The 18,670-nt window shown below is 42.6% G+C and overlaps 27 non-coding genes across 27 annotated transcripts; all 27 read left to right on the forward strand.

Moving 5' to 3' along the window:
• The first annotated feature begins 272 nt into the window (after positions 1 to 272).
• On the forward strand, positions 273 to 345 carry trnav-cac (transfer RNA valine (anticodon CAC)). Its single transcript has one exon. It is a non-coding gene; the product is annotated as a tRNA-Val (tRNA).
• A 621-nt stretch (positions 346 to 966) lies between these two features.
• On the forward strand, positions 967 to 1,039 carry trnav-uac (transfer RNA valine (anticodon UAC)). The gene has a single exon. It is a non-coding gene; the product is annotated as a tRNA-Val (tRNA).
• A 626-nt stretch (positions 1,040 to 1,665) lies between these two features.
• On the forward strand, positions 1,666 to 1,738 carry trnav-cac (transfer RNA valine (anticodon CAC)). Its single transcript has one exon. It is a non-coding gene; the product is annotated as a tRNA-Val (tRNA).
• Positions 1,739 to 2,359: 621 nt separating this feature from the next.
• trnav-uac (transfer RNA valine (anticodon UAC)) lies at positions 2,360 to 2,432 on the forward strand. Its single transcript has one exon. It is a non-coding gene; the product is annotated as a tRNA-Val (tRNA).
• A 626-nt stretch (positions 2,433 to 3,058) lies between these two features.
• Positions 3,059 to 3,131, forward strand: trnav-aac (transfer RNA valine (anticodon AAC)). Its single transcript has one exon. It is a non-coding gene; the product is annotated as a tRNA-Val (tRNA).
• Positions 3,132 to 3,757: 626 nt separating this feature from the next.
• Positions 3,758 to 3,830, forward strand: trnav-cac (transfer RNA valine (anticodon CAC)). The gene has a single exon. It is a non-coding gene; the product is annotated as a tRNA-Val (tRNA).
• Positions 3,831 to 4,451: 621 nt separating this feature from the next.
• trnav-uac (transfer RNA valine (anticodon UAC)) lies at positions 4,452 to 4,524 on the forward strand. Its single transcript has one exon. It is a non-coding gene; the product is annotated as a tRNA-Val (tRNA).
• Positions 4,525 to 5,150: 626 nt separating this feature from the next.
• trnav-cac (transfer RNA valine (anticodon CAC)) lies at positions 5,151 to 5,223 on the forward strand. The gene has a single exon. It is a non-coding gene; the product is annotated as a tRNA-Val (tRNA).
• Positions 5,224 to 5,844: 621 nt separating this feature from the next.
• On the forward strand, positions 5,845 to 5,917 carry trnav-uac (transfer RNA valine (anticodon UAC)). The gene has a single exon. It is a non-coding gene; the product is annotated as a tRNA-Val (tRNA).
• A 626-nt stretch (positions 5,918 to 6,543) lies between these two features.
• trnav-cac (transfer RNA valine (anticodon CAC)) lies at positions 6,544 to 6,616 on the forward strand. The gene has a single exon. It is a non-coding gene; the product is annotated as a tRNA-Val (tRNA).
• A 621-nt stretch (positions 6,617 to 7,237) lies between these two features.
• Positions 7,238 to 7,310, forward strand: trnav-uac (transfer RNA valine (anticodon UAC)). Its single transcript has one exon. It is a non-coding gene; the product is annotated as a tRNA-Val (tRNA).
• Positions 7,311 to 7,936: 626 nt separating this feature from the next.
• trnav-cac (transfer RNA valine (anticodon CAC)) lies at positions 7,937 to 8,009 on the forward strand. The gene has a single exon. It is a non-coding gene; the product is annotated as a tRNA-Val (tRNA).
• A 626-nt stretch (positions 8,010 to 8,635) lies between these two features.
• Positions 8,636 to 8,708, forward strand: trnav-cac (transfer RNA valine (anticodon CAC)). The gene has a single exon. It is a non-coding gene; the product is annotated as a tRNA-Val (tRNA).
• Positions 8,709 to 9,328: 620 nt separating this feature from the next.
• Positions 9,329 to 9,401, forward strand: trnav-cac (transfer RNA valine (anticodon CAC)). Its single transcript has one exon. It is a non-coding gene; the product is annotated as a tRNA-Val (tRNA).
• Positions 9,402 to 10,027: 626 nt separating this feature from the next.
• Positions 10,028 to 10,100, forward strand: trnav-cac (transfer RNA valine (anticodon CAC)). The gene has a single exon. It is a non-coding gene; the product is annotated as a tRNA-Val (tRNA).
• Positions 10,101 to 10,720: 620 nt separating this feature from the next.
• Positions 10,721 to 10,793, forward strand: trnav-aac (transfer RNA valine (anticodon AAC)). The gene has a single exon. It is a non-coding gene; the product is annotated as a tRNA-Val (tRNA).
• Positions 10,794 to 11,414: 621 nt separating this feature from the next.
• trnav-aac (transfer RNA valine (anticodon AAC)) lies at positions 11,415 to 11,487 on the forward strand. The gene has a single exon. It is a non-coding gene; the product is annotated as a tRNA-Val (tRNA).
• A 623-nt stretch (positions 11,488 to 12,110) lies between these two features.
• On the forward strand, positions 12,111 to 12,183 carry trnav-cac (transfer RNA valine (anticodon CAC)). The gene has a single exon. It is a non-coding gene; the product is annotated as a tRNA-Val (tRNA).
• Positions 12,184 to 12,803: 620 nt separating this feature from the next.
• trnav-cac (transfer RNA valine (anticodon CAC)) lies at positions 12,804 to 12,876 on the forward strand. Its single transcript has one exon. It is a non-coding gene; the product is annotated as a tRNA-Val (tRNA).
• A 626-nt stretch (positions 12,877 to 13,502) lies between these two features.
• On the forward strand, positions 13,503 to 13,575 carry trnav-cac (transfer RNA valine (anticodon CAC)). Its single transcript has one exon. It is a non-coding gene; the product is annotated as a tRNA-Val (tRNA).
• Positions 13,576 to 14,195: 620 nt separating this feature from the next.
• On the forward strand, positions 14,196 to 14,268 carry trnav-aac (transfer RNA valine (anticodon AAC)). The gene has a single exon. It is a non-coding gene; the product is annotated as a tRNA-Val (tRNA).
• A 621-nt stretch (positions 14,269 to 14,889) lies between these two features.
• trnav-aac (transfer RNA valine (anticodon AAC)) lies at positions 14,890 to 14,962 on the forward strand. Its single transcript has one exon. It is a non-coding gene; the product is annotated as a tRNA-Val (tRNA).
• Positions 14,963 to 15,588: 626 nt separating this feature from the next.
• trnav-cac (transfer RNA valine (anticodon CAC)) lies at positions 15,589 to 15,661 on the forward strand. Its single transcript has one exon. It is a non-coding gene; the product is annotated as a tRNA-Val (tRNA).
• A 621-nt stretch (positions 15,662 to 16,282) lies between these two features.
• trnav-uac (transfer RNA valine (anticodon UAC)) lies at positions 16,283 to 16,355 on the forward strand. Its single transcript has one exon. It is a non-coding gene; the product is annotated as a tRNA-Val (tRNA).
• Positions 16,356 to 16,981: 626 nt separating this feature from the next.
• On the forward strand, positions 16,982 to 17,054 carry trnav-cac (transfer RNA valine (anticodon CAC)). Its single transcript has one exon. It is a non-coding gene; the product is annotated as a tRNA-Val (tRNA).
• Positions 17,055 to 17,675: 621 nt separating this feature from the next.
• On the forward strand, positions 17,676 to 17,748 carry trnav-uac (transfer RNA valine (anticodon UAC)). The gene has a single exon. It is a non-coding gene; the product is annotated as a tRNA-Val (tRNA).
• A 626-nt stretch (positions 17,749 to 18,374) lies between these two features.
• trnav-cac (transfer RNA valine (anticodon CAC)) lies at positions 18,375 to 18,447 on the forward strand. Its single transcript has one exon. It is a non-coding gene; the product is annotated as a tRNA-Val (tRNA).
• Positions 18,448 to 18,670: the final 223 nt, after the last annotated feature.

Here is an 18,670-nt window from a genome sequence, read left to right on the forward strand (position 1 = left end):
TGTGAATTGTTACGTCAGGAACACAGTAGTTGCTTTTTGTTTCTGAATCTTGTGTAGTATGACGAAGTGACTTGATTGGTGTGAAGTCACTTTGCAGGTTCCTGATTAAATTCGTTTGAAGACAGAACTGATACTAGCATGTGGGCATGACGGCATTGCAAAGGAGGCCAACTGCTGGTCTTTCACATTTGATTCAATGAGAGGATGAGCCGCTGACAATTGGCAGATTACGTAAAATTTCCTTTGCTGAAGGAAGCCATTGTATGTCAGTTGTTTCCATAGTGTAGTGGTTATCATGTTCGCCTCACACGCGAAAGGTCCTCGGTTCGAAACCGAGTGGAAACATGTTGGTCTTCTGCTTTTGGCCCAAGCTTCAAATCCAACACACCAGTTAAACCAAGTTGCCCTCGTTCATAAGTCTCACACAATGACAAAATGCATGGTGTTCCACAAAGTGTCAGCCTTCACTTTCTTAATAGTTCTACATATAGCTCAAAACTCAACCAGCATGTGAGAAATAAAATTAGCCAAAAGAGCATATGCAAGCAAGCGGCCTGATTTTGATGTTCAATCATCAGATGCTTCTTAGCGGGTGTCCGGAGCAGAGGCCTTGCAGAAGTTGAGTGCGAAGTCATTGATCCTACTGAAATGAAACGATACCTTGCCAATCCTATCATGGTAGTGAGAAGAGTACTGTGAATTGTTACGTTAGGAACACAGCAGTTGCTTTCTGTTTCTGAATCTTGTGTAGTATGACGAAGTGACTTGATTGGTGTGAAGTCACTTTGCAGGTTCCTGATTAAATTCGTTTGAAGACAGAACTGATACTAGCATGTGGGCATGACGGCATTGCAAAGGAGGCCAACTGCTGGTTTTTCACATTTGATTCAATGAGAGGATGAGCCACTGACAATTGGCAGATTACCTAAAATGTCCTTTGCTGAAGGAAGCCACTGCATGTCAGTTGTTTCCATAGTGTAGTGGTTATCACATTCGCTTTACACGCGAAAAGTCCTCGGCTCGAATCCGAGTGGAAACATGGTAGTCTTCTACTTTTGGCACAAGCATCAAATCCAACACACCAGTGAAACCAAGTTGCCCTTGTTCATAAGTCTCACACACTGACACAATGCATGACATTACACAAAGTGTCGGTCTTCACTGTCTTAATAGTTCTACATACTGTATACCTCAAAATTCAACCAGCATGTGAGAAATAAAATTAGCCAAAAGACTAAATGCAAGCAAGGGGCCTGATTTTGATGTTCAATCATCAGATGCTTCTTAGCGGGTGTCCGGAGCAGAGGCCTTGCAGAAGTTGAGTGCGAAATCATTGATCCTACTGAAATGAAACGATACCTTGCCAATCCTATTATGGTAGTGAGAAGAGTCCTGTGAATTGTTACGTCAGGAACACAGTAGTTGCTTTTTGTTTCTGAATCTTGTGTAGTATGACGAAGTGACTTGATTGGTGTGAAGTCACTTTGCAGGTTCCTGATTAAATTCGTTTGAAGACAGAACTGATACTAGCATGTGGGCATGACGGCATTGCAAAGGAGGCCAACTGCTGGTCTTTCACATTTGATTCAATGAGAGGATGAGCCGCTGACAATTGGCAGATTACGTAAAATTTCCTTTGCTGAAGGAACCCATTGTATGTCAGTTGTTTCCATAGTGTAGTGGTTATCAAGTTCGCCTCACACGCGAAAGGTCCTCGGTTCGAAACCGAGTGGAAACATGTTGGTCTTCTGCTTTTGGCCCAAGCTTCAAATCCAACACACCAGTTAAACCAAGTTGCCCTCGTTCATAAGTCTCACACAATGACAAAATGCATGGTGTTCCACAAAGTGTCAGCCTTCACTTTCTTAATAGTTCTACATATAGCTCAAAACTCAACCAGCATGTGAGAAATAAAATTAGCCAAAAGAGCATATGCAAGCAAGCGGCCTGATTTTGATGTTCAATCATCAGATGCTTCTTAGCGGGTGTCCGGAGCAGAGGCCTGGCAGAAGTTGAGTGCGAAATCATTGATCCTACTGAAATGAAACGATACCTTGCCAATCCTATCATGGTAGTGAGAAGAGTACTGTGAATTGTTACGTTAGGAACACAGCAGTTGCTTTCTGTTTCTGAATCTTGTGAAGTATGACGAAGTGACTTGATTGGTGTGAAGTCACTTTGCAGGTTCCTGATTAATGTCGTTTGAAGACAGAACTGATACTAGCATGTGGGCATGACGGCATTGCAAAGGAGGCCAACTGCTGGTTTTTCACATTTGATTCAATGAGAGGATGAGCCACTGACAATTGGCAGATTACCTAAAATGTCCTTTGCTGAAGGAAGCCACTGCATGTCAGTTGTTTCCATAGTGTAGTGGTTATCACATTCGCTTTACACGCGAAAAGTCCTCGGCTCGAATCCGAGTGGAAACATGGTAGTCTTCTACTTTTGGCACAAGCATCAAATCCAACACACCAGTGAAATCAAGTTGCCCTTGTTCATAAGTCTCACACACTGACACAATGCATGACATTACACAAAGTGTCGGTCTTCACTGTCTTAATAGTTCTACATACTGTATACCTCAAAATTCAACCAGCATGTGAGAAATAAAATTAGCCAAAAGACTAAATGCAAGCAAGGGGCCTGATTTTGATGTTCAATCATCAGATGCTTCTTAGCGGGTGTCCGGAGCAGAGGCCTTGCAGAAGTTGAGTGCGAAATCATTGATCCTACTGAAATGAAACGATACCTTGCCAATCCTATTATGGTAGTGAGAAGAGTCCTGTGAATTGTTACGTCAGGAACACAGTAGTTGCTTTTTGTTTCTGAATCTTGTGTAGTATGACGAAGTGACTTGATTGGTGTGAAGTCACTTTGCAGGTTCCTGATTAAATTCGTTTGAAGACAGAACTGATACTAGCATGTGGGCATGACGGCATTGCAAAGGAGGCCAACTGCTGGTCTTTCACATTTGATTCAATGAGAGGATGAGCCACTGACAATTGGCAGATTACCTAAAATTTCCTTTGCTGAAGGAAGCCATTGCATATCAGTTGTTTCCATAGTGTAGTGGTTATCACATTCGCCTAACACGCGAAAAGTCCTCGGCTCGAATCCGAGTGGAAACATGGTAGTCTTCTACTTTTGGCACAAGCATCAAATCCAACACACCAGTGAAACCAAGTTGCCCTTGTTCATAAGTCTCACACACTGACACAATGCATGACATTACACAAAGTGTCGGTCTTCACTGTCTTAATAGTTCTACATACTATATACCTCAAAATTCAACCAGCATGTGAGAAATAAAATTAGCCAAAAGACTAAATGCAAGCAAGGGGCCTGATTTTGATGTTCAATCATCAGATGCTTCTTAGCGGGTGTCCGGAGCAGAGGCCTTGCAGAAGTTGAGTGCGAAATCATTGATCCTACTGAAATGAAACGATACCTTGCCAATCCTATTATGGTAGTGAGAAGAGTCCTGTGAATTGTTACGTCAGGAACACAGTAGTTGCTTTTTGTTTCTGAATCTTGTGTAGTATGACGAAGTGACTTGATTGGTGTGAAGTCACTTTGCAGGTTCCTGATTAAATTCGTTTGAAGACAGAACTGATACTAGCATGTGGGCATGACGGCATTGCAAAGGAGGCCAACTGCTGGTCTTTCACATTTGATTCAATGAGAGGATGAGCCGCTGACAATTGGCAGATTACGTAAAATTTCCTTTGCTGAAGGAAGCCATTGTATGTCAGTTGTTTCCATAGTGTAGTGGTTATCACGTTCGCCTCACACGCGAAAGGTCCTCGGTTCGAAACCGAGTGGAAACATGTTGGTCTTCTGCTTTTGGCCCAAGCTTCAAATCCAACACACCAGTTAAACCAAGTTGCCCTCGTTCATAAGTCTCACACAATGACAAAATGCATGGTGTTCCACAAAGTGTCAGCCTTCACTTTCTTAATAGTTCTACATATAGCTCAAAACTCAACCAGCATGTGAGAAATAAAATTAGCCAAAAGAGCATATGCAAGCAAGCGGCCTGATTTTGATGTTCAATCATCAGATGCTTCTTAGCGGGTGTCCGGAGCAGAGGCCTTGCAGAAGTTGAGTGCGAAGTCATTGATCCTACTGAAATGAAACGATACCTTGCCAATCCTATCATGGTAGTGAGAAGAGTACTGTGAATTGTTACGTTAGGAACACAGCAGTTGCTTTCTGTTTCTGAATCTTGTGTAGTATGACGAAGTGACTTGATTGGTGTGAAGTCACTTTGCAGGTTCCTGATTAAATTCGTTTGAAGACAGAACTGATACTAGCATGTGGGCATGACGGCATTGCAAAGGAGGCCAACTGCTGGTTTTTCACATTTGATTCAATGAGAGGATGAGCCACTGACAATTGGCAGATTACCTAAAATGTCCTTTGCTGAAGGAAGCCACTGCATGTCAGTTGTTTCCATAGTGTAGTGGTTATCACATTCGCTTTACACGCGAAAAGTCCTCGGCTCGAATCCGAGTGGAAACATGGTAGTCTTCTACTTTTGGCACAAGCATCAAATCCAACACACCAGTGAAACCAAGTTGCCCTTGTTCATAAGTCTCACACACTGACACAATGCATGACATTACACAAAGTGTCGGTCTTCACTGTCTTAATAGTTCTACATACTGTATACCTCAAAATTCAACCAGCATGTGAGAAATAAAATTAGCCAAAAGACTAAATGCAAGCAAGGGGCCTGATTTTGATGTTCAATCATCAGATGCTTCTTAGCGGGTGTCCGGAGCAGAGGCCTTGCAGAAGTTGAGTGCGAAATCATTGATCCTACTGAAATGAAACGATACCTTGCCAATCCTATTATGGTAGTGAGAAGAGTCCTGTGAATTGTTACGTCAGGAACACAGTAGTTGCTTTTTGTTTCTGAATCTTGTGTAGTATGACGAAGTGACTTGATTGGTGTGAAGTCACTTTGCAGGTTCCTGATTAAATTCGTTTGAAGACAGAACTGATACTAGCATGTGGGCATGACGGCATTGCAAAGGAGGCCAACTGCTGGTCTTTCACATTTGATTCAATGAGAGGATGAGCCGCTGACAATTGGCAGATTACGTAAAATTTCCTTTGCTGAAGGAACCCATTGTATGTCAGTTGTTTCCATAGTGTAGTGGTTATCAAGTTCGCCTCACACGCGAAAGGTCCTCGGTTCGAAACCGAGTGGAAACATGTTGGTCTTCTGCTTTTGGCCCAAGCTTCAAATCCAACACACCAGTTAAACCAAGTTGCCCTCGTTCATAAGTCTCACACAATGACAAAATGCATGGTGTTCCACAAAGTGTCAGCCTTCACTTTCTTAATAGTTCTACATATAGCTCAAAACTCAACCAGCATGTGAGAAATAAAATTAGCCAAAAGAGCATATGCAAGCAAGCGGCCTGATTTTGATGTTCAATCATCAGATGCTTCTTAGCGGGTGTCCGGAGCAGAGGCCTGGCAGAAGTTGAGTGCGAAATCATTGATCCTACTGAAATGAAACGATACCTTGCCAATCCTATCATGGTAGTGAGAAGAGTACTGTGAATTGTTACGTTAGGAACACAGCAGTTGCTTTCTGTTTCTGAATCTTGTGAAGTATGACGAAGTGACTTGATTGGTGTGAAGTCACTTTGCAGGTTCCTGATTAATGTCGTTTGAAGACAGAACTGATACTAGCATGTGGGCATGACGGCATTGCAAAGGAGGCCAACTGCTGGTTTTTCACATTTGATTCAATGAGAGGATGAGCCACTGACAATTGGCAGATTACCTAAAATGTCCTTTGCTGAAGGAAGCCACTGCATGTCAGTTGTTTCCATAGTGTAGTGGTTATCACATTCGCTTTACACGCGAAAAGTCCTCGGCTCGAATCCGAGTGGAAACATGGTAGTCTTCTACTTTTGGCACAAGCATCAAATCCAACACACCAGTGAAATCAAGTTGCCCTTGTTCATAAGTCTCACACACTGACACAATGCATGACATTACACAAAGTGTCGGTCTTCACTGTCTTAATAGTTCTACATACTGTATACCTCAAAATTCAACCAGCATGTGAGAAATAAAATTAGCCAAAAGACTAAATGCAAGCAAGGGGCCTGATTTTGATGTTCAATCATCAGATGCTTCTTAGCGGGTGTCCGGAGCAGAGGCCTTGCAGAAGTTGAGTGCGAAATCATTGATCCTACTGAAATGAAACGATACCTTGCCAATCCTATTATGGTAGTGAGAAGAGTCCTGTGAATTGTTACGTCAGGAACACAGTAGTTGCTTTTTGTTTCTGAATCTTGTGTAGTATGACGAAGTGACTTGATTGGTGTGAAGTCACTTTGCAGGTTCCTGATTAAATTCGTTTGAAGACAGAACTGATACTAGCATGTGGGCATGACGGCATTGCAAAGGAGGCCAACTGCTGGTCTTTCACATTTGATTCAATGAGAGGATGAGCCGCTGACAATTGGCAGATTACGTAAAATTTCCTTTGCTGAAGGAACCCATTGTATGTCAGTTGTTTCCATAGTGTAGTGGTTATCAAGTTCGCCTCACACGCGAAAGGTCCTCGGTTCGAAACCGAGTGGAAACATGTTGGTCTTCTGCTTTTGGCCCAAGCTTCAAATCCAACACACCAGTTAAACCAAGTTGCCCTCGTTCATAAGTCTCACACAATGACAAAATGCATGGTGTTCCACAAAGTGTCAGCCTTCACTTTCTTAATAGTTCTACATATAGCTCAAAACTCAACCAGCATGTGAGAAATAAAATTAGCCAAAAGAGCATATGCAAGCAAGCGGCCTGATTTTGATGTTCAATCATCAGATGCTTCTTAGCGGGTGTCCGGAGCAGAGGCCTTGCAGAAGTTGAGTGCGAAATCATTGATCCTACTGAAATGAAACGATACCTTGCCAATCCTATTATGGTAGTGAGAAGAGTCCTGTGAATTGTTACGTCAGGAACACAGTAGTTGCTTTTTGTTTCTGAATCTTGTGTAGTATGACGAAGTGACTTGATTGGTGTGAAGTCACTTTGCAGGTTCCTGATTAAATTCGTTTGAAGACAGAACTGATACTAGCATGTGGGCATGACGGCATTGCAAAGGAGGCCAACTGCTGGTCTTTCACATTTGATTCAATGAGAGGATGAGCCGCTGACAATTGGCAGATTACGTAAAATTTCCTTTGCTGAAGGAACCCATTGTATGTCAGTTGTTTCCATAGTGTAGTGGTTATCACATTCGCCTTACACACGAAAAGTCCTCGGCTCGAATCCGAGTGGAAACATGGTAGTCTTCTGCTTTTGGCACAAGCATCAAATCCAACACACCAGTGAAACCAAGTTGCCCTTGTTCATAAGTCTCACACACTGACACAATGCATGACATTACACAAAGTGTCGGTCTTCACTGTCTTAATAGTTCTACATACTGTATACCTCAATATTCAACCAGCATGTGAGAAATAAAATTAGCCAAAAGACTAAATGCAAGCAAGCGGCCTGATCTTGATGTTCAATCATCAGATGCTTCTTAGCGGGTGTCCGGAGCAGAGGCCTGGCAGAAGTTGAGTGCGAAATCATTGATCCTACTGAAATGAAACGATACCTTGCCAATCCTATCATGGTAGTGAGAAGAGTACTGTGAATTGTTACGTCAGGAACACAGTAGTTGCTTTTTGTTTCTGAATCTTGTGTAGTATGACGAAGTGACTTGATTGGTGTGAAGTCACTTTGCAGGTTCCTGATTAAATTCGTTTGAAGACAGAACTGATACTAGCATGTGGGCATGACGGCATTGCAAAGGAGGCCAACTGCTGGTCTTTCACATTTGATTCAATGAGAGGATGAGCCGCTGACAATTGGCAGATTACGTAAAATTTCCTTTGCTGAAGGAAACCATTGTATGTCAGTTGTTTCCATAGTGTAGTGGTTATCACGTTCGCCTCACACGCGAAAGGTCCTCGGTTCGAAACCGAGTGGAAACATGTTGGTCTTCTGCTTTTGGCCCAAGCTTCAAATCCAACACACCAGTTAAACCAAGTTGCCCTTGTTCATAAGTCTCACACAATGACAAAATGCATGGTGTTCCACAAAGTGTCAGCCTTCACTTTCTTAATAGTTCTACATACTGCATACTTCAAAATTCAACCAGCATGTGAGAAATAAAATTAGCCAAAAGACTAAATGCAAGCAAGCGGCCTGATCTTGATGTTCAATCATCAGATGCTTCTTAGCGGGTGTCCGGAGCAGAGGCCTGGCAGAAGTTGAGTGCGAAATCATTGATCCTACTGAAATGAAACGATACCTTGCCAATCCTATCATGGTAGTGAGAAGAGTACTGTGAATTGTTACGTCAGGAACACAGTAGTTGCTTTTTGTTTCTGAATCTTGTGTAGTATGACGAAGTGACTTGATTGGTGTGAAGTCACTTTGCAGGTTCCTGATTAAATTCGTTTGAAGACAGAACTGATACTAGCATGTGGGCATGACGGCATTGCAAAGGAGGCCAACTGCTGGTCTTTCACATTTGATTCAATGAGAGGATGAGCCGCTGACAATTGGCAGATTACGTAAAATTTCCTTTGCTGAAGGAAACCATTGTATGTCAGTTGTTTCCATAGTGTAGTGGTTATCACGTTCGCCTCACACGCGAAAGGTCCTCGGTTCGAAACCGAGTGGAAACATGTTGGTCTTCTGCTTTTGGCCCAAGCTTCAAATCCAACACACCAGTTAAACCAAGTTGCCCTCGTTCATAAGTCTCACACAATGACAAAATGCATGGTGTTCCACAAAGTGTCAGCCTTCACTTTCTTAATAGTTCTACATATAGTTCAAAACTCAACCAGCATGTGAGAAATAAAATTAGCCAAAAGGGCATATGCAAGCAAGCGGCCTGATTTTGATGTTCAATCATCAGATGCTTCTTAGCGGGTGTCCGGAGCAGAGGCCTGGCAGAAGTTGAGTGCGAAATCATTGACCCTACTGAAATGAAACGATACCTTGCCAATCCTATCATGGTAGTGAGAAGAGTACTGTGAATTGTTACGTTAGGAACACAGCAGTTGCTTTCTGTTTCTGAATCTTGTGAAGTATGACGAAGTGACTTGATTGGTGTGAAGTCACTTTGCAGGTTCCTGATTAATGTCGTTTGAAGACAGAACTGATACTAGCATGTGGGCATGACGGCATTGCAAAGAGGCCAACTGCTGGTTTTTCACATTTGATTCAATGAGAGGATGAGCCACTGACAATTGGCAGATTACCTAAAATGTGCTTTGCTGAAGGAAGCCACTGCATGTCAGTTGTTTCCATAGTGTAGTGGTTATCACATTCGCTTCACACGCGAAAAGTCCTCGGCTCGAATCCGAGTGGAAACACGGTAGTCTTCTACTTTTGGCACAAGCATCAAATCCAACACACCAGTGAAACCAAGTTGCCCTTGTTCATAAGTCTCACACACTGACACAATGCATGACATTACACAAAGTGTCGGTCTTCACTGTCTTAATAGTTCTACATACTGTATACCTCAAAATTCAACCAGCATGTGAGAAATAAAATTAGCCAAAAGACTAAATGCAAGCAAGGGGCCTGATTTTGATGTTCAATCATCAGATGCTTCTTAGCGGGTGTCCGGAGCAGAGGCCTTGCAGAAGTTGAGTGCGAAATCATTGATCCTACTGAAATGAAACGATACCTTGCCAATCCTATTATGGTAGTGAGAAGAGTCCTGTGAATTGTTACGTCAGGAACACAGTAGTTGCTTTTTGTTTCTGAATCTTGTGTAGTATGACGAAGTGACTTGATTGGTGTGAAGTCACTTTGCAGGTTCCTGATTAAATTCGTTTGAAGACAGAACTGATACTAGCATGTGGGCATGACGGCATTGCAAAGGAGGCCAACTGCTGATCTTTCACATTTGATTCAATGAGAGGATGAGCCGCTGACAATTGGCAGATTACGTAAAATTTCCTTTGCTGAAGGAAGCCATTGTATGTCAGTTGTTTCCATAGTGTAGTGGTTATCACGTTCGCCTCACACGCGAAAGGTCCTCGGTTCGAAACCGAGTGGAAACATGTTGGTCTTCTGCTTTTGGCCCAAGCTTCAAATCCAACACACCAGTTAAACCAAGTTGCCCTCGTTCATAAGTCTCACACAATGACAAAATGCATGGTGTTCCACAAAGTGTCAGCCTTCACTTTCTTAATAGTTCTACATATAGCTCAAAACTCAACCAGCATGTGAGAAATAAAATTAGCCAAAAGAGCATATGCAAGCAAGCGGCCTGATTTTGATGTTCAATCATCAGATGCTTCTTAGCGGGTGTCCGGAGCAGAGGCCTGGCAGAAGTTGAGTGCGAAATCATTGATCCTACTGAAATGAAACGATACCTTGCCAATCCTATCATGGTAGTGAGAAGAGTACTGTGAATTGTTACGTTAGGAACACAGCAGTTGCTTTCTGTTTCTGAATCTTGTGAAGTATGACGAAGTGACTTGATTGGTGTGAAGTCACTTTGCAGGTTCCTGATTAATGTCGTTTGAAGACAGAACTGATACTAGCATGTGGGCATGACGGCATTGCAAAGAGGCCAACTGCTGGTTTTTCACATTTGATTCAATGAGAGGATGAGCCACTGACAATTGGCAGATTACCTAAAATTTCCTTTGCTGAAGGAAGCCATTGCATATCAGTTGTTTCCATAGTGTAGTGGTTATCACATTCGCCTAACACGCGAAAGGTCCTCGGTTCGAAACCGAGTGGAAACATGTTGGTCTTCTGCTTTTGGCCCAAGCTTCAAATCCAACACACCAGTTAAACCAAGTTGCCCTCGTTCATGAGTCTCACACAATGACAATATGCATGGTGTTCCACAAAGTTTCAGCCTTCACTTTCTTAATAGTTCTACATATTGCTCAAAACTCAACCAGCATGTGAGAAATAAAATTAGCCAAAAGAGCATATGCAAGCAAGCGGCCTGATTTTGATGTTCAATCATCAGATGCTTCTTAGCGGGTGTCCGGAGCAGAGGCCTTGCAGAAGTTGAATGCGAAATCATTGATCCTACTGAAATGAAACGATACCTTGCCAATCCTATTATGGTAGTGAGAAGAGTCCTGTGAATTGTTACGTCAGGAACACAGTAGTTGCTTTTTGTTTCTGAATCTTGTGTAGTATGACGAAGTGACTTGATTGGTGTGAAGTCACTTTGCAGGTTCCTGATTAAATTCGTTTGAAGACAGAACTGATACTAGCATGTGGGCATGACGGCATTGCAAAGGAGGCCAACTGCTGGTCTTTCACATTTGATTCAATGAGAGGATGAGCCACTGACAATTGGCAGATTACCTAAAATTTCCTTTGCTGAAGGAAGCCATTGCATATCAGTTGTTTCCATAGTGTAGTGGTTATCACATTCGCCTAACACGCGAAAAGTCCTCGGCTCGAATCCGAGTGGAAACATGGTAGTCTTCTACTTTTGGCACAAGCATCAAATCCAACACACCAGTGAAACCAAGTTGCCCTTGTTCATAAGTCTCACACACTGACACAATGCATGACATTACACAAAGTGTCGGTCTTCACTGTCTTAATAGTTCTACATACTGTATATGCAATTCAACCAGCATGTGAGAAATAAAATTAGCCAAAAGACTAAATGCAAGCAAGGGGCCTGATTTTGATGTTCAATCATCAGATGCTTCTTAGCGGGTGTCCGGAGCAGAGGCCTTGCAGAAGTTGAGTGCGAAATCATTGATCCTACTGAAATGAAACGATACCTTGCCAATCCTATTATGGTAGTGAGAAGAGTCCTGTGAATTGTTACGTCAGGAACACAGTAGTTGCTTTTTGTTTCTGAATCTTGTGTAGTATGACGAAGTGACTTGATTGGTGTGAAGTCACTTTGCAGGTTCCTGATTAAATTCGTTTGAAGACAGAACTGATACTAGCATGTGGGCATGACGGCATTGCAAAGGAGGCCAACTGCTGGTCTTTCACATTTGATTCAATGAGAGGATGAGCCGCTGACAATTGGCAGATTACGTAAAATTTCCTTTGCTGAAGGAACCCATTGTATGTCAGTTGTTTCCATAGTGTAGTGGTTATCAAGTTCGCCTCACACGCGAAAGGTCCTCGGTTCGAAACCGAGTGGAAACATGTTGGTCTTCTGCTTTTGGCCCAAGCTTCAAATCCAACACACCAGTTAAACCAAGTTGCCCTCGTTCATAAGTCTCACACAATGACAAAATGCATGGTGTTCCACAAAGTGTCAGCCTTCACTTTCTTAATAGTTCTACATATAGTTCAAAACTCAACCAGCATGTGAGAAATAAAATTAGCCAAAAGGGCATATGCAAGCAAGCGGCCTGATTTTGATGTTCAATCATCAGATGCTTCTTAGCGGGTGTCCGGAGCAGAGGCCTGGCAGAAGTTGAGTGCGAAATCATTGACCCTACTGAAATGAAACGATACCTTGCCAATCCTATCATGGTAGTGAGAAGAGTACTGTGAATTGTTACGTTAGGAACACAGCAGTTGCTTTCTGTTTCTGAATCTTGTGAAGTATGACGAAGTGACTTGATTGGTGTGAAGTCACTTTGCAGGTTCCTGATTAATGTCGTTTGAAGACAGAACTGATACTAGCATGTGGGCATGACGGCATTGCAAAGAGGCCAACTGCTGGTTTTTCACATTTGATTCAATGAGAGGATGAGCCACTGACAATTGGCAGATTACCTAAAATGTGCTTTGCTGAAGGAAGCCACTGCATGTCAGTTGTTTCCATAGTGTAGTGGTTATCACATTCGCTTCACACGCGAAAAGTCCTCGGCTCGAATCCGAGTGGAAACACGGTAGTCTTCTACTTTTGGCACAAGCATCAAATCCAACACACCAGTGAAACCAAGTTGCCCTTGTTCATAAGTCTCACACACTGACACAATGCATGACATTACACAAAGTGTCGGTCTTCACTGTCTTAATAGTTCTACATACTGTATACCTCAAAATTCAACCAGCATGTGAGAAATAAAATTAGCCAAAAGACTAAATGCAAGCAAGGGGCCTGATTTTGATGTTCAATCATCAGATGCTTCTTAGCGGGTGTCCGGAGCAGAGGCCTTGCAGAAGTTGAGTGCGAAATCATTGATCCTACTGAAATGAAACGATACCTTGCCAATCCTATTATGGTAGTGAGAAGAGTCCTGTGAATTGTTACGTCAGGAACACAGTAGTTGCTTTTTGTTTCTGAATCTTGTGTAGTATGACGAAGTGACTTGATTGGTGTGAAGTCACTTTGCAGGTTCCTGATTAAATTCGTTTGAAGACAGAACTGATACTAGCATGTGGGCATGACGGCATTGCAAAGGAGGCCAACTGCTGGTCTTTCACATTTGATTCAATGAGAGGATGAGCCGCTGACAATTGGCAGATTACGTAAAATTTCCTTTGCTGAAGGAAGCCATTGTATGTCAGTTGTTTCCATAGTGTAGTGGTTATCACGTTCGCCTCACACGCGAAAGGTCCTCGGTTCGAAACCGAGTGGAAACATGTTGGTCTTCTGCTTTTGGCCCAAGCTTCAAATCCAACACACCAGTTAAACCAAGTTGCCCTCGTTCATAAGTCTCACACAATGACAAAATGCATGGTGTTCCACAAAGTGTCAGCCTTCACTTTCTTAATAGTTCTACATATAGCTCAAAACTCAACCAGCATGTGAGAAATAAAATTAGCCAAAAGAGCATATGCAAGCAAGCGGCCTGATTTTGATGTTCAATCATCAGATGCTTCTTAGCGGGTGTCCGGAGCAGAGGCCTGGCAGAAGTTGAGTGCGAAATCATTGATCCTACTGAAATGAAACGATACCTTGCCAATCCTATCATGGTAGTGAGAAGAGTACTGTGAATTGTTACGTTAGGAACACAGCAGTTGCTTTCTGTTTCTGAATCTTGTGAAGTATGACGAAGTGACTTGATTGGTGTGAAGTCACTTTGCAGGTTCCTGATTAATGTCGTTTGAAGACAGAACTGATACTAGCATGTGGGCATGACGGCATTGCAAAGAGGCCAACTGCTGGTTTTTCACATTTGATTCAATGAGAGGATGAGCCACTGACAATTGGCAGATTACCTAAAATTTCCTTTGCTGAAGGAAGCCATTGCATATCAGTTGTTTCCATAGTGTAGTGGTTATCACATTCGCCTAACACGCGAAAGGTCCTCGGTTCGAAACCGAGTGGAAACATGTTGGTCTTCTGCTTTTGGCCCAAGCTTCAAATCCAACACACCAGTTAAACCAAGTTGCCCTCGTTCATGAGTCTCACACAATGACAATATGCATGGTGTTCCACAAAGTTTCAGCCTTCACTTTCTTAATAGTTCTACATATTGCTCAAAACTCAACCAGCATGTGAGAAATAAAATTAGCCAAAAGAGCATATGCAAGCAAGCGGCCTGATTTTGATGTTCAATCATCAGATGCTTCTTAGCGGGTGTCCGGAGCAGAGGCCTTGCAGAAGTTGAATGCGAAATCATTGATCCTACTGAAATGAAACGATACCTTGCCAATCCTATTATGGTAGTGAGAAGAGTCCTGTGAATTGTTACGTCAGGAACACAGTAGTTGCTTTTTGTTTCTGAATCTTGTGTAGTATGACGAAGTGACTTGATTGGTGTGAAGTCACTTTGCAGGTTCCTGATTAAATTCGTTTGAAGACAGAACTGATACTAGCATGTGGGCATGACGGCATTGCAAAGGAGGCCAACTGCTGGTCTTTCACATTTGATTCAATGAGAGGATGAGCCACTGACAATTGGCAGATTACCTAAAATTTCCTTTGCTGAAGGAAGCCATTGCATATCAGTTGTTTCCATAGTGTAGTGGTTATCACATTCGCCTAACACGCGAAAAGTCCTCGGCTCGAATCCGAGTGGAAACATGGTAGTCTTCTACTTTTGGCACAAGCATCAAATCCAACACACCAGTGAAACCAAGTTGCCCTTGTTCATAAGTCTCACACACTGACACAATGCATGACATTACACAAAGTGTCGGTCTTCACTGTCTTAATAGTTCTACATACTGTATACCTCAAAATTCAACCAGCATGTGAGAAATAAAATTAGCCAAAAGACTAAATGCAAGCAAGGGGCCTGATTTTGATGTTCAATCATCAGATGCTTCTTAGCGGGTGTCCGGAGCAGAGGCCTTGCAGAAGTTGAGTGCGAAATCATTGATCCTACTGAAATGAAACGATACCTTGCCAATCCTATTATGGTAGTGAGAAGAGTCCTGTGAATTGTTACGTCAGGAACACAGTAGTTGCTTTTTGTTTCTGAATCTTGTGTAGTATGACGAAGTGACTTGATTGGTGTGAAGTCACTTTGCAGGTTCCTGATTAAATTCGTTTGAAGACAGAACTGATACTAGCATGTGGGCATGACGGCATTGCAAAGGAGGCCAACTGCTGGTCTTTCACATTTGATTCAATGAGAGGATGAGCCGCTGACAATTGGCAGATTACGTAAAATTTCCTTTGCTGAAGGAACCCATTGTATGTCAGTTGTTTCCATAGTGTAGTGGTTATCAAGTTCGCCTCACACGCGAAAGGTCCTCGGTTCGAAACCGAGTGGAAACATGTTGGTCTTCTGCTTTTGGCCCAAGCTTCAAATCCAACACACCAGTTAAACCAAGTTGCCCTCGTTCATAAGTCTCACACAATGACAAAATGCATGGTGTTCCACAAAGTGTCAGCCTTCACTTTCTTAATAGTTCTACATATAGCTCAAAACTCAACCAGCATGTGAGAAATAAAATTAGCCAAAAGAGCATATGCAAGCAAGCGGCCTGATTTTGATGTTCAATCATCAGATGCTTCTTAGCGGGTGTCCGGAGCAGAGGCCTTGCAGAAGTTGAGTGCGAAGTCATTGATCCTACTGAAATGAAACGATACCTTGCCAATCCTATCATGGTAGTGAGAAGAGTACTGTGAATTGTTACGTTAGGAACACAGCAGTTGCTTTCTGTTTCTGAATCTTGTGTAGTATGACGAAGTGACTTGATTGGTGTGAAGTCACTTTGCAGGTTCCTGATTAAATTTGTTTGAAGACAGAACTGATACTAGCATGTGGGCATGACGGCATTGCAAAGGAGGCCAACTGCTGGTTTTTCACATTTGATTCAATGAGAGGATGAGCCACTGACAATTGGCAGATTACCTAAAATGTCCTTTGCTGAAGGAAGCCACTGCATGTCAGTTGTTTCCATAGTGTAGTGGTTATCACATTCGCTTTACACGCGAAAAGTCCTCGGCTCGAATCCGAGTGGAAACATGGTAGTCTTCTACTTTTGGCACAAGCATCAAATCCAACACACCAGTGAAACCAAGTTGCCCTTGTTCATAAGTCTCACACACTGACACAATGCATGACATTACACAAAGTGTCGGTCTTCACTGTCTTAATAGTTCTACATACTGTATACTTCAAAATTCAACCAGCATGTGAGAAATAAAATTAGCCAAAAGACTAAATGCAAGCAAGGGGCCTGATTTTGATGTTCAATCATCAGATGCTTCTTAGCGGGTGTCCGGAGCAGAGGCCTTGCAGAAGTTGAGTGCGAAATCATTGATCCTACTGAAATGAAACGATACCTTGCCAATCCTATTATGGTAGTGAGAAGAGTCCTGTGAATTGTTACGTCAGGAACACAGTAGTTGCTTTTTGTTTCTGAATCTTGTGTAGTATGACGAAGTGACTTGATTGGTGTGAAGTCACTTTGCAGGTTCCTGATTAAATTCGTTTGAAGACAGAACTGATACTAGCATGTGGGCATGACGGCATTGCAAAGGAGGCCAACTGCTGGTCTTTCACATTTGATTCAATGAGAGGATGAGCCGCTGACAATTGGCAGATTACGTAAAATTTCCTTTGCTGAAGGAAGCCATTGTGTGTCAGTTGTTTCCATAGTGTAGTGGTTATCACGTTCGCCTCACACGCGAAAGGTCCTCGGTTCGAAACCGAGTGGAAACATGTTGGTCTTCTGCTTTTGGCCCAAGCTTCAAATCCAACACACCAGTTAAACCAAGTTGCCCTCGTTCATAAGTCTCACACAATGACAAAATGCATGGTGTTCCACAAAGTGTCAGCCTTCACTTTCTTAATAGTTCTACATATAGCTCAAAACTCAACCAGCATGTGAGAAATAAAATTAGCCAAAAGAGCATATGCAAGCAAGCGGCCTGATTTTGATGTTCAATCATCAGATGCTTCTTAGCGGGTGTCCGGAGCAGAGGCCTTGCAGAAGTTGAGTGCGAAGTCATTGATCCTACTGAAATGAAACGATACCTTGCCAATCCTATCATGGTAGTGAGAAGAGTACTGTGAATTGTTACGTTAGGAACACAGCAGTTGCTTTCTGTTTCTGAATCTTGTGTAGTATGACGAAGTGACTTGATTGGTGTGAAGTCACTTTGCAGGTTCCTGATTAAATTCGTTTGAAGACAGAACTGATACTAGCATGTGGGCATGACGGCATTGCAAAGGAGGCCAACTGCTGGTTTTTCACATTTGATTCAATGAGAGGATGAGCCACTGACAATTGGCAGATTACCTAAAATGTCCTTTGCTGAAGGAAGCCACTGCATGTCAGTTGTTTCCATAGTGTAGTGGTTATCACATTCGCTTTACACGCGAAAAGTCCTCGGCTCGAATCCGAGTGGAAACATGGTAGTCTTCTACTTTTGGCACAAGCATCAAATCCAACACACCAGTGAAACCAAGTTGCCCTTGTTCATAAGTCTCACACACTGACACAATGCATGACATTACACAAAGTGTCGGTCTTCACTGTCTTAATAGTTCTACATACTGTATACCTCAAAATTCAACCAGCATGTGAGAAATAAAATTAGCCAAAAGACTAAATGCAAGCAAGGGGCCTGATTTTGATGTTCAATCATCAGATGCTTCTTAGCGGGTGTCCGGAGCAGAGGCCTGGCAGAAGTTGAGTGCGAAATCATTGATCCTACTGAAATGAAACGATACCTTGCCAATCCTATCATGGTAGTGAGAAGAGTACTGTGAATTGTTACGTCAGGAACACAGTAGTTGCTTTTTGTTTCTGAATCTTGTGTAGTATGACGAAGTGACTTGATTGGTGTGAAGTCACTTTGCAGGTTCCTGATTAAATTCGTTTGAAGACAGAACTGATACTAGCATGTGGGCATGACGGCATTGCAAAGGAGGCCAACTGCTGGTCTTTCACATTTGATTCAATGAGAGGATGAGCCGCTGACAATTGGCAGATTACGTAAAATTTCCTTTGCTGAAGGAAACCATTGTATGTCAGTTGTTTCCATAGTGTAGTGGTTATCAAGTTCGCCTCACACGCGAAAGGTCCTCGGTTCGAAACCGAGTGGAAACATGTTGGTCTTCTGCTTTTGGCCCAAGCTTCAAATCCAACACACCAGTTAAACCAAGTTGCCCTCGTTCATAAGTCTCACACAATGACAAAATGCATGGTGTTCCACAAAGTGTCAGCCTTCACTTTCTTAATAGTTCTACATATAGCTCAAAACTCAACCAGCATGTGAGAAATAAAATTAGCCAAAAGAGCATATGCAAGCAAGCGGCCTGATTTTGATGTT

The sequence above is a fragment of the Paramormyrops kingsleyae genome, chromosome 1 (assembly GCF_048594095.1).
Source record: "Paramormyrops kingsleyae isolate MSU_618 chromosome 1, PKINGS_0.4, whole genome shotgun sequence".
Taxonomy (NCBI): Eukaryota; Metazoa; Chordata; class Actinopteri; order Osteoglossiformes; family Mormyridae; genus Paramormyrops; species Paramormyrops kingsleyae.